Consider the following 10448-nt stretch of genomic DNA (forward strand, 5'->3'; position numbering starts at 1 on the left):
CCCACATTGGGAAGGGTAATCTGCCTGCCTTATTGAGTCCATCATTCAAGTGTTATCTCACCCAGAAACACCTTCACAGACACAATCAGAAATAATATTTAGCCAAGTATCTGGACACCCCATGGTCCAGTCAAGTTGATGCATAAAATTAACCATCACAAAGCTTCCGCACAGCGAAGTAAACAATCAGCAAAACTAAAAGGCAACCAACAGAATGGAAGAAGATATTTTGGATACTAACCCTTTGGGTAAAGGGGTTAGTATCCTTTACCCAAAGGGTTAGTATCCAAAATCTATAAAGAACTTATCAAACTCAACACCCAAAAAAAAACAAATAACCCAGTGAAGAAATGGGCAAAAGACATGAATAGACACTTCTCCAAAGAAGACATCCAGATGGCTAACACATACATGAAAATATGCTCAATATCACTCATCATCAGGGAAATACAAATCAAAACCACAATGAGATACCACCTCACACCAGTCAGAATGGCTAAAAGTAACAATTCAGGCAACAACAGATGTTGGTGAGGATGCAGAGAAGAAGATCTCTTTTGCACCACTGGTGGGAATGCAAACTGGTGCGGCCACTTTGGAAAACAGTATGGAGGTTCCTCAAAAAGTTAAAAATAGAATGAGCCTATGACCCAGCAATGGCACTACCAGGTATTTATCCAAGGGATACAGGTGTGCTGTTTCGAAGGGACACACGCACCCCAATGTTTACAGCAGCACTATCAACAATGGCCAAAGTATGGAAAGAGCCCAAATGTCCATTGACAGATGAATGGATAAAGAAGATGTGGCACATATACACAGTGGAGTATTACTTGGCAATCAAAAGGAATGAAATCTTATCATTTGCAACAACATGGATGGAACTAGTGGGTATTATGTTAAGTGAAATTAGTCAGAGAAAGACAAATATCATATGACTTCACTCACATGTAGAATTTAAGACACCAAACAGATGAACATAGGGGAAGGGAAGCAAAAGTAATATAAAAACAGGGAAGGGGAAAAACATAAGAGATTCTTAAATATAGAGAACAAACTGAGGGTTGCTGGAGGGGTTGTGGGAGTATGGATGGGCTAAATGGGTAAGGGGTATTAAGGAAGACACTTGTTGGGATGAGCGCTGAGTGTTATACATAGGGGATGAATCTCTGGAATCTATTCCTGAAATCATATTGTACTATATGTTAACTAACTTGGATGCAAATTAAAAAAATAAATCAATAACCATCACACAACCACATTGGAGTGATCCTTTTCCTTCTACTCCACCCAGCCTCCTCACTACCCCATGGCTGTTGATGCTCAGATCACTTTCCAATAAATGTTGGAATGCCTGTAAATGTTTCAGGGTCAGTTTCTGGGGGAAACTCATCTGTGTCACCTATTTCCCCTGTAAATAAAGTTAACACTTCAGTGAGACACAATCATTTTGATAAGCGCTCCCAAGTATGAAACCATACTAGAAAACCAGACCTGCCTTCTGTGCCATTAAGAACCTAATGACTATATGAGAAAGATGGTAACTATTGTTACACCTTTCTGAGTAAACGTAGCTTTCATTAAACCTTCAATATTTTTCACTTCATGACTCATATACACATGTTAAGAAGTCATCCAAGTTCTGAATTTTCTTGCTGCCCTCTCTCAGGAACGTGTGAAAATGCAATTCCTGATTAATAAGAACTAGGTTTCTGGTATCTTTTTCACACTATCTCTTTGGACCACCGGAGAGTAACTGTGAAGCCTCCAGTACATTCCAAGCTGAATTATTTCGACTTCATAACTTTACACAATGATTAAGTGTTAAAATTGAAGAAAGAAGGTAATCTTTATTGCATTCTGAGGAAAACAATATAGAGCAATGGTTTACTGAATGTAATTTAAAAGTTTTTACTGATCTTAATCTATATCAGCATGTACACAAATTATACTTCTTTAATTGCATTTTCAAAAAGCATCAAAACATTTCTTTAAGTTAAATGGCACGATTTAGGAAATATTTGATGTCACGATGATGCTACCCAGGGTACCTCATTATGTGTCTATCATTTAACAACAGCATATTTAGGATTCACAAAATTTAGTTCATTCAATCAACAAACATCATTTTAGCCTTCTTTGTGCATCAAAACTCTGTGCCACTCTTGAGAATATAAAGGAAATGGAAATCTATGTTTGCTTTTACTTTCAAAGCATTCTATCTAACAGAGGTTTGTGATTTCTGTCCATCTGTTTAGCCAAGTTTCTCTCAGGAAGTAATGAATCAGAAGGGAAAATGAACAAACCAAGCTTAGTGGATTCTCCACCTTTCATGATTTTTAGGAAATCTTAATGAGAACCAAATCACTGACTCTGGAGCTCTACCCCTCTCTAAAATTTTACAGGAGGTCAGATAATCCTTCAATCTCCTTAGAAGAATCAGGTAGGAAAGAATATTTTCGACTTCACAGCCCTGATTAAATATTGTTATCAGAATCAGGTCTGGGTTCCAGCAGGGTAATTCATTGGTCTCCATGGTAAAAGAAATGTAGAGTTGTTTTTAATAGAACAGTAAATTAAAAAATAAAAATTTTTCCTATGCTTGATCTACTGGAAGACACAGACACTTTGATTACACTTAGTCATTACCTTTTCCATCTCTTTGCACAAACAAATGTCAAGGGAAGAAATATATTTTATGTACACCATCATGAGCAAGATGAAGATAGATTTCATTTCCATAAAATATAAATAAATTTTAATTTAACTGTACATTGTTGCTGAAAGTTAGCCCAATACTTAATATAGAAACATGACCAGATGAGATAATATGCATGCAAATGCTTATAAACCCAAAGATTTAGCAAAAGTACTTGATCATTACTAATCATCTATGTGAGTGAGTTTATGTGGCATCAAATAAGAGACTTTAAACTTTGGCCAGCACTGCAAGACCCGTCACATAAAATCCTGGAAATCTGGAAATGATTGATGCTGACAAATTATACGCCCTTCCTAAAAAGTCTTCAAAGAGTGACATATTTTCAAAACAAGTATAGACCAGTCAGCTTTGGAAATGACAAAAGCATATAATATGCACTGTTAATTGCTGACATTTATAAGGAGTTGACAGTAGATATCACTTATCATAGAAATTACTAATAGCAATTTGCATACCCAAAGCCCATAATAAAATTTCTCTAAGTTTGATTTTTTTTTAATTTATTTTCAACCCTCATGTTAATGTCTCTTTCATTAATATGAAGTATAACACAGGGTCTTTCTACATTTTTTAGAACACACACAGATGATAAAATGTGTACCAGGTCTGCCCTGGCCACCTGAGGAATTAGGAGATGAACATCTTGGCACACTTAAAACCAAAGTGGGGGGCCCCTGGGTGACTCAGTCGGTTGGGCGTCCAACTTCAGCTCAGGTCATGATCTCAGGATTCATGGGTTCGAGCCCCGTGTCAGCCTATGTGCTGACAGCTCAGATCCTGGAGCCTGCTTCAGATTCTGTGTCTCCTTCTCTCTCTGCCTCTCCCCCACTTGTGCACTCTCTCTGTCTCTCTCTCTCTCTCAAAAATAAATAAAATGTAAAAACAAAAACAAAAAAACAAAGTGGGACACCAGCTTAATATGGACAGTTTTATAGAAATCACGTATTCTCTAAATGGATTCATCTAAATAATTTATTTATCTGCCAACTCATACTAAAGAGAGTCCTAGATATTTGTAATTAAGGTAAATCTCACTATGAAATTACCTTAAAGTCCTTGTCTTTATTGTGTTAATTACAATTAATCACATACAAAAAGTGATTTGTGGCCTTACCAGTCTTTGCTATGACAAAATACTGTCATTTTGTTGTTTTGTTGGGAAACACAGTGGCGCTGCTAACAGAAAATGTGTAGACAAGGAGTGACAAGCTGACCCAACGTTGGTTACTGGAAAGTGAAGATCTGCTACTTAGCAGATCTAGAAAAAAACAGCTCTGCCTTCCCACAGTGGGTCTAAGAACGTGGGACCAGCTCCTATGGACTAGATGTGGACCATTCTGATGAAACAGTCTGCACTTCTTTGAATCTCACCCAAGAAAACCCTACCCTGAAAGGAGGGGCAATGACAGCTGTTGGGGTCTTAAAGGGAGGGGCCGCCTGAGGGGTAGTCCCTCCTGCCTGAGAACTCCGGGCCAGAGGGATGGTCATCCTGGCATCCAGAGCCAGAGGGCCCCACAAGGAGGCTCCAAGTGCTTGCAAACCTGTCCACAGGAGCAGCTTTAAATGCTTGCTGGGCATAGAGAGCACAAGTTTTCAGTTGGTCTCAGCCTATCAATAGAAACGCTTTCAGCTAGGGGGCACCTGAGGGGATCAGTCGGTGAAGCTGTGACTTGGGCTCAGGTCATGATCTCAAGGCTCCTGAGTTTGATCCCCGCATTGGGCTCTGTGCTGACAGCTCAGAGCCTGAAGTCTGCTTCAGTTTCTGTGTCTCCCTCTCTCTCTGCTCCTCCTCACGCCTGCTCTGTCTCTCTCAAAAATAAATAAAACATTAAAAAAAGAAAAGAAAGAAAAGAAATGCTATCAGCTAGAAAAGTGTGGAGCACTCACCAGGGCCCACACTACTTTGTGGCTCTTATGACTGCAAGACCTACTTCAGCAACATCCACCAAAGAACTTAAAAAAAAAAAAAACAGGTCTTGGAAGGAACACAGTATGCCAGGGCCAGGGTCACACAGGGAGGTCATCATGGGAAAGAGAAAGAGAAAGCACAGACCTGAAGTTCTGCCTTCACTGGATTCAAGGGTAGAGTGCCTGGAGTTTCACGGGTTCATTCTTTACTGGTAAATTTAAAATATAAGAGTGGAAGAGAGACTGCTGGGAAGATGGTGGCATAGGAGGACGCTGGGCTCATCTCCTCCTGCTGATGGCTTAGATTCTACCCACATCTGCCTAAATAACCCAGAAAACCACCGGAAGACTGGCAGAACAGACTCTCAAGAGCCAAGGGTAGACAAGCGGCCCATGGAAGAGGGTAGGCAGGGCGGAGAGGTGGTGCATGCTACACAGACTGGCGGGAGGGAGCCGGGGTGGTGGAGGGGCAGCCTGCCGGGCAAGGCAGAGCTCCCGAGGTCTGGCCTGCAAAAGCCGAGGGGCCGGACTGCATGAGTTCTGATAGCCAGCGGGACTTAACAACTAGAATGTTAAAAGTCAACACCTCTGCTCTCAGAGAGCAGGGAGGGCAGGGCAAGAGGATGCCATGTCCTCCCTCTAAAAAGACTGAGGGACAAAGAGCCCACGGGGATACCAGCTGGAACCACAGTTTGAAAAACGCCCTGGGGCCTACAGAAGGCAAAGTTGTTGAGTCCCAGAAGGACAGAGCTCGGTGGGGGAACAAAGGCACTGGCAAGAGCCATTTCCCTCTCCCATCACCGAGCCAAAATACCAAAGGGAACCAGTTCCCATCACCAAACTTGCCTGCACCGCACAAACGCCCAACGCTGTGCTTCTGTGGATCCATCCCTCCAACAGGCCTGCCTCCCTCCCAGTGCTGCAGGGCCCCTCCAAGGGGACCACCGAGGGCAAAGCTAGGTAGACTACCCTGTCTAATACACCCTTGGCCGGATCCCATCGAAGCAGCACCACAAGCCTGGCAGTATGCAAGCAGCCCAGACAGTGGCCACACCACTCCACAGTGAGTCCTGCCCCTGGGAGAGGGGATGATAAGGTACACACCACTCTCACTATGGCCCGAGCAGTGGGCTGGGGACAGACATCAGGTCTGACTGGGGCCTCGCCCACCAACACAAGTTTCTCCGGACAGCACAGGAGAAGTGCCCTGCAGTTTGGAGCTACCGCAGGGACTACACAAAATGACAAAACAGAAGAATTCTCCTCAAAAGAAACTCTAGGAAGTAGCGACAACTAACAAATTGGTCAAAACTGATTTAAGCAATATAACGGAACAATAATTTAGAATAAGAGTCATAAAATTAATCGCTGAGCTTGAAAAAGCATAGAGGACACCAGAAGATCTATTGTTACAGAGATCAAGGGACTAAAAAATAGTCATGATGAATTAAAAAATACTATAAATGAGGTGCAAAATAAAATGGAGGCGGCCATAGGACAGATTGAAGAGGCAGAGGAGAGAAAAGGTGAATTAGAACATAAAATTATGGAAAAAGAGGAAACTGAGAAAGAGAGATAAAAAGAATCAAGGAGTATGAGGAGAGAATTAGAGAACTACGTGATGCAATCAAACAGAACAATATCTGTATCATAGGAATTCCAGAAGAAGAAGAAAGAGAGAAAGAGGCTGAAGGTGTACTTGAACAAATCATAGCTGAGAACTTCCCTGATCTGGGGGAGGAAACAGGCATTGAAATCCAAGAGGCACAGAGAACTCCCTTCAGACATAACTTGAATTGATCTTCTGCACAACATATCATAGTGAAACTGGCAAAATACAAGGATAAAGAGAGAATTCTGAAAGCAGCTAGAGATAAACAGGCCCTAACATACAAAGATAGACACATACGGGTAGTAGCAAACCTATCTACTGAAAGTTGGCAGGCCAGAAAGGAATGGCAAGAAACCTTCAATGTGATGAACAGAAAAAATATGCAGCCAAGAATCCTTTTTCCAGCAAGTCAGAATAGAAGGAGAGGTAAAGATTTTCCCAAACAAACAAAAATTGAAGGAATTCATCACCACTGAACCAGCCCTACAAGAGATCCTAAGGAGGATTCTGTGAGTGAAATGTTGCAAGGACCACAAAATACCAGAGACATCACTACAAGCATGAAACCTACAGACATCACAGTGACTCTAAACCCATATCTTTCTATAAAAACACTGAATGTAAATGGACTAAATGCTCGAAACAAAAGACACAGGGTATCAGAATGGATAAAAAACAAGACCCATCAATTTGCTGTCTGTAAGAGACTCATTTTACACCTAAGGACACCTTCAGATTGAAAGTGAGGGGATGGAGAATTACCTATCATGCTACTGGAAGTCAAGAGAAAGATGGAGTAATCATACTTATATCAGACAAACTAGACTTTAAATTAAAGGCTGTAACAAGAGATGAAGATAATTATATAATAATTACAGGGTCTATCCTTCAGGAAGAGCTAACAATTATAAATGTCTATGCACTGAATACAGGAGCCCCCAAATATATAAAACAATTATCACAAACATAAGCAACCTTATTGACAAGAATGTGGTAATTGCAGGGGACTTTAATACTCCACTTACAACAATGGATAGATCATCTAGACAGAGAATCAATGAAGAAACAAGGGCCCTGAATGATATATTGGATCAGATGGACTTGATAGATATATTTAGAACTCTACATCCCAAAGCAACAGAATATACTTTCTTCTCGAGCGCACGTGGAACATTCTCCAAGAGATCACATACTGGGTCACAAAACATCCCTTCATAAGTATAAAATAACTGAGATCATACCATGCACACTTTCAGACCACAATGCTATGAAACTTGAAATCACCCACAGGAAAAAGTCTGGAAAACCTCCAAAAGCATGGAGGTTAAAGAACCCTACTAAAGAATGAATGGGTCAACCAGGCAATTAGATATTAGGAATTTGTCCTAAGAAACTAAGAGAAGAAATTTTTAAAAATATGGAAACAAATGAAAATGAAAACACAACAATCCAAATGCTTTGGGATGCAGCGAAGGCAATCCTGAGAGGAAAATACATTGCAATCCAGGCCTATCTCAAGAAACAAGAAAAATCCCAAATACAAAATCTAACAGCACACCTAAAGGAAATAGAAGCAGAACAGCAAAGACACCCTAAACCCAGCAGAAGAAGAGAAATAATAAAGATCAGAGCAGAAATAAACAACATAGAATCTACAAAAACTGTAGAGCAGATCAATGAAACCAAGAGTTGGTTTTTTGAAAAAATGAACAAAATGGATAAACCTCTAGCCAGGCTTCTCAAAAAGAAAAGGGAGATGACCCAAATAGATAAAATCATGAATGAAAATGGAATTATTACAACCAATCCCTCAGAAATACAAGCAATTAGCAGGGAATACTACGAAAAATTATATGCCAACAAACTGGACAACCTGAAAGAAATGGACAAATTCCTAAACACCCCACACACTTCCAAATCTCAAACAGGAAGAAATAGAAAATTTGAACAGAGCCATAACCAGCGAAGAAATTGAATCAGTTATCAAAAATCTCCCAACAAATAAGAGTCCAGGACCAGATGGCTGCACTGGGGAATTCTACCAGACATTTAAAGCAGAGATAATACCTCTCCTTCTCAAGTTGTTCCAAAAAATAGAAAGGGAAGGAAAACTTCCAGATTCATTCTATGAAGCCAGCATTACTTTGACTCCTAAACCAGACAGAGACCCAGCAAAAAAAGAGAACTACAGGCCAATATCCCTGATGAATATGGATGCAAAAATTCTCAATAAGATACTAGCAAATCGAATTCAACAGCTTATAAAAAGAATTATTCACCATGATCAAGTAGGATTCATTCCTGGGATGCAGGTGTTGTTCAATATTTACAAATCAATCAATGTGATACACCACATTAATAAAAGAAAAGATAAGAACCATATGATCCTGTCAATTGATGCAGAAAAAGCATTTAACAAAATTCAGCATCCTTTCTTAATAAAAACCTTCGAAAAGTTGGGATAGAAGGAATATACTTAAACATCATAAAAGTCATTTATGAAAAGCCCACAGCTAATATCATCCTCAATGGGGAAAAATTGAGAGCTTTCCCCCTGAGATCAGGAACACGACAGGGATGTCCACTGTCATCGCTATTGTTTAACATAGTGCTGGAAGTTCTAGCATCAGCAATCAGACAACAAAAGGAAATCAAAGGCATTAAAATTGGCAAAGATGAAGTCAAGCTTTCACTTTTTGCAGATGACATGATACTATACATGGAAAACCTGATAGACTCCACCAAAAGTCTGCTGGAACTGATACATGAATTCAGCTAAGTCGCAGGATACAAAATCAATGTACAAAAATCAGTTGCATTCTTATACACTAATAATGAAGCAATAGAAAGACAAATAAAGAAACTGACCCATTCACAATTGCACCAAGAAGCATAAATACCTAGGAATAAACCTAACCAAAGATGTAAAAGATCTGTATGCTGAGAACTATAGAAAGCTTATGAAGGAAATTGAAGAAGATACAAAGAAATGGAAAAACATTCTGTGCTCATGGATTGGAAGAATACTGTTAAAATTTCAATACTACCCAAAGCTATCTACACATTCAATGCAATCCCAATCAAAATTGCACCAGCATTCTTCTCAAAGCTAGAACAAGAAATCCTGAGATTTGTATGGAACCACAAAAGACCCCAAATAGCTAAAGTAATTTTGAAGAAGAAAACCAAAGCAGGAGGCATCACAATCCCAGACTTTAGCCTCTACTACAAAGCTGTAATCAAGACAGCATGGTATTGCCACAAAAAACCAGAGACATAGACCAATGGAATAGAATAGAGACCCCAGAATTGGACCCACAAAAGTATGGCCAACTAATCTTTGACAAAACAGGAAAGAATATCCAATGGAAAAAAGACAGTCTCTTTAACAAATGGTGCTGGGACAACAGGACAGCAACATGCACAAGAATGAAACTAGACCACTTTCTTACACCATTCACAAAAATAAACTCAAAATGGAAGAAGAACCTGAATGTGAGGGAGGAAACCATCAAAACCCTAGAGGAGAAAGCAGGAAAAAAACCTCTCTGACCTCAGCCGCAGCAATTTCTTACTTGACACATCCCCAGAGGCAAGGGCATTAAAAGCAAAAATGAACTACTGGGACCTCATGAAGATAAAAAGCTTCTGCACAGCAAAGGAAACAATCAACAAAACTAAAAGGCAACTGACAGAATGAGAAAAGATATTTGCAAATGACATATCAGACAAAGGGTTAGTATCCAAAATCTATAAAGAACTCACCAAACCCCACACCCAGAAAACAAATAATCCAGTGGAGAAATGGGCAGAAGACATGAATAAACACCTCTCTAAAGAAGACATCTGTATGGCCAACATGAAAAGATGCTCAATGTCACTCCTCATCCGGAAAATACAAATCAAAACCACACTTGAGATATCACCTCACTCCAGTCAGAGTGACTAAAATGAACACATCAGGAGACCATAGATGCTGGAGAGGATGTGGAGAAATGGGAACCATCTTGCACTGTTGGTGGGAATGCAAAGTGGTGCAGCCGCTCTGGAAAACAGTGCGGAGGTTCCTCAAAATATTAAAAACATATCTACCCTACGACCCAGCAATAGCACTGCTAGGAATTTGCCCAAGGGATATAGGAGTGCTGATGCATAGGGGCACTTGTACCCCAACGTTTATAGTAGCACTTTCAACAAGAGCCAAAT

This window comes from Lynx canadensis, chromosome B3, assembly GCF_007474595.2.
Source record: "Lynx canadensis isolate LIC74 chromosome B3, mLynCan4.pri.v2, whole genome shotgun sequence".
Taxonomy (NCBI): domain Eukaryota; kingdom Metazoa; phylum Chordata; class Mammalia; order Carnivora; family Felidae; genus Lynx; species Lynx canadensis.